This window comes from Zingiber officinale, chromosome 1A (genome assembly GCF_018446385.1).
Source record: "Zingiber officinale cultivar Zhangliang chromosome 1A, Zo_v1.1, whole genome shotgun sequence".
Classification (NCBI taxonomy): Eukaryota; Viridiplantae; Streptophyta; class Magnoliopsida; order Zingiberales; family Zingiberaceae; genus Zingiber; species Zingiber officinale.
The window spans coordinates 14749457-14753342 of NC_055987.1; positions in this window are offsets into that span (position 1 = coordinate 14749457).

The following is a 3886-nucleotide window of genomic DNA, read 5'->3' on the forward strand; positions in this document are numbered from 1 at the left end:
TTGTTGATAAATATAATTTCCTTCATTGGTTTGTTTGACTTGTAACCCTAGAAAATAAGTTAATTTTCCTACCAAACTCATTTCGAATTCGTGTTCCATTAGGTTTGTAAATTCGTTTAAAAATTCTGAGTTGGTTGAACCAAAGATGATATCATCTACATAAATTTGAGCTATAAAAATATCTTCTTTTATTGATTTCACAAATAGTGTTGGGTCAATTTGACCTTGATTGAACCCTTTAGAGGTTAAGTAAGAGGTTAGTCTTTCATACCATGCCCTAGGTGCCTGTTTAAGTCCATATAATGCCTTTTTTAATTTGTAGACATAATCAGGGTGTTCTAGGCTTTCAAAACCTGGCGGCTGACCTACATACACTTCTTCTTTTATCAATCCATTCAGAAAGGCAGACTTAACATCCATTTGGTATAGTTTGAATCCTTTATGTGCTGCATAGCTTAGTAACATTCTAATGGACTCTAGTCTAGCTACCGGGGCATAAGTTTCATCGTAGTCAAGTCCTTCAACTTGACTGAACCCTTTGGCAACTAACCTGGCCTTGTTTCTAGTAATTTCTCCAGTTTCACTTAATTTGTTTCGAAATACCCATTTGGTTTCTATTATTTTCTTATCGTTAGGTGGAGGTACTAGGTCCCAAACTTCATTGTGCTCAAATTGAGCTAATTCTTCTTGCATAGCTATGACCCAGTCTGGGTCAAGTAGAGATTCAGCTACAGTTTTGGGTTCAATATTTGAGATTAACGAGATTTGACTTAGGTTTCTGAAAGATGACCTAGTTTGAACCCTCAGGTCTGGGTCACCAATTATTTGATTAGTAGGATGGTTTGGGTTGACTCTTATGGTTCTAGGAGGTTGACTTTCTTGTAGTTGTTCTTCTTCTTCATGATTTTGGGTTTGGTTTGTTCCCTCAGAATTGATATGTTCGTGAACAGAGTCAACTGGTTGAGGTTGGGCTTGTTCTAGGTTTTGATTGGATTCTTTGAATTTTACATTGGTGGTTTCCTCAATTCTTAAAGTGACTTTATTATAAATTCTGTAGCCTCTGTTATTCAGAGAGTAACCTAGAAAAATTCCATTTTCTATTTTGGAAGTGAATTTGCCTAAGTGTTCTCTAGTATTTAGGATAAAGGCTGGGCAACCAAATACCTTAAAGTATTTTATATTAGGTTGTTTGTTGTAAAATATTTCAAAAAATGTTTTATTGTGGTTTTTGTTTAGTGTTGTTCGGTTTTGTACATAGCAGGCTGTACTAACAGCTTCTGCCCAAAAGTATTTAGGTAAGTTGTATTCATTTAGCATAGTTCTAGATGCTTCAAGTAAGGTTCTATTTTTCCTTTCTACAATTCCATTTTGTTGGGGAGTTTTAGGGCAGGAAAATTCATGATGGTAGCCATTTTCAAGGCAAAATTTATCAAAATTATGATTTTAAAATTCTCCTCCATTATCACTTCTGATTCTTTTAATTTTTATGCCTTTTTCATTTTCAATTTGTTTGCAGAAATTCTTAAAAATTTCAACGGTTTCATCTTTATGTTTTAAGAATTTGACCCAAGTGAACCTAGAATAGTCGTCTATTATTACTAAACAGTACAGACTTCCATTTATTGATTTGACCCCGTGGGAGTCAAATAAATCTAAGTGTAAAAATTCTAGGACTGAGTTGGTTTGGGATTCATTAATTGGTTTGTGGGTAGATTTTGTTTGTTTGCCTTGTTGACAAGCATTACATATTGTTGAATCTAAGTTAGGTAATTTTGGTAAGCCTCTAACTAGACCATTTAATTTACTTATGTTTCTGAAATGGGTGTGTGACATTCTTCTGTGCCATAACCAGGTTTCTTCTTTTTGCGTTAAATAACATTTGACTGAAGAAGTGGTTAAGTTGATGGCATAGATATTGTCTTTTCTAAAGCCTTTTAAGCTTATAGTTGGATTATCTAGATGTTTGATCAAACATTCTGTGGATAGAAATTTTACCTTATACCTAGTGTCACACAATTGACTTATACTCAGAAGATTGTATTTAAAATTTTCAACAAGTAGAACATTTGAAATTATGAAATCTATTTTTAATTCAATATTACCTATACCAATTACCTTGAGTTTACCGTTGTTTCCAAAGGCAACTGTTCCTAGGCTTTTGTAGGTTAATTGAGTGAACTTGGTGTGATCTCCAGTCATATGTTTGGAGCAGCCACTGTCCAAAATCCACTTGGTTTCCTACAACACGTAGGATTTTTATGTTAGTCTTAGTTTATCAATTTTTTAATCAATCATTATTTAAGTTTTCAAAGTAGAATTTTGAAAACTTAATTTAAGTTTCAAATTAAATTTTGAGATTAATTTAAGTTAATTAATTTAAGTTTAAAATTTTGAAATTATTTTTTAAGTTTTAAAATTAAAATTTTGAAAATAATTTTTAAGTTTAAAATTAAAATTTTTGAAAGTAATTTTTAAGTTTAAAATTAAAATTTTGAAAATAATTTTTAAGTTTAAAATTAAAATTTTTGAAAGTAATTTTTAAGTTTAAAATTAAAATTTTGAAAGTAATTTTTAAGTTTAAAATTAAAATTTTGAAAATAATTTTTAAGTTTAAAATTAAAATTTTTGAAAGTAATTTTTAAGTTTAAAATTAAAATTTTGAAAATAATTTTTAAGTTTAAAATTAAAATTTTTGAAAGTAATTTTTAAGTTTAAAATTAAAATTTTGAAAGTAATTTTTAAATTTAAAATTAAAATTTTGAAAATAATTTTTAAGTTTAAAATTAAAATTTTTGAAAGTAATTTTTAAGTTTAAAATTAAAATTTTGAAAATAATTTTTAAGTTTAAAATTAAAATTTTTGAAAGTAATTTTTAAGTTTAAAATTAAAATTTTTGAAAATAATTTTTAAGTTTAAAATTAAAATTTTTGAAAATAATTTTTAAGTTTTAAAATTAAAATTTTTGAAAGTAATTTTTAAGTTTTAAAATTAAAAATTTTTGAAAGTAATTTTTAAGTTTTAAAATTAAAATTTTTCGAAAATAATTTTTAAGTTTAAAATTTTGAAAGTAATTTTTAAGTTTAAAATTTTAAAATTTTGAAAATAATTTTTAAATTTAAAATTAAAATTTTTGAAAAAAAAATTTGAAAATAATTTTTAAGTTGAAAATAATTTTTAAGTTTAAAATTTTGAAAATAATTTTTAAGTTTACAATTTTGAAAATAATTTTTAAGTTTAAAATTTTGAAAATAATTTTTAAATTTAAAATTTTGAAAATAATTTTTAAGTTTAAAATTTTGAAAATAATTTTTAAATTTAAAATTTTGAAAATAATTTTTAAAATTAAAATTAATTTTTAAGTTTAAAATTTTGAAAATAATTTTTAAGTTTAAAATTTTGAAAATAATTTTTAAGTTTAAAATTTTGAAAATAATTTTTAAGTTTAAAATTTTGAAAATAATTTTTAAGTTTAAAATTTTGAAAATAATTTTTAAAATTAAAATTAATTTTTAAGTTTAAAATTTTGAAAATAATTTTTAAGTTTAAAATTAAAATTTTTGAAAATTTTAAAATTAAGTTAAGCCTTATTCATCTCACCCGATCTATATTATCAATCAGGGAATCCTATGATTTTGTGAGATGAAATTGGTTTGATTACAGACTTTTGGTTTAACTTGTGTTAGATTCAGATTTAGTTTTGGTTTCCACAAATAGGCATTCTTCGGATAAACTTCTAAGCTTGGTGAGTCACAGGGACATCATTAGAAGTAACCAACCTTTCGAAGTTTTCCGAATAGTCCTATCCACGGAACTTAGTACTAAATCTTGGTCTAACTGGTTAGGATTCGTTTAAGGGTAGCTTCGGTCAGTTCCACTTGGCCAAATG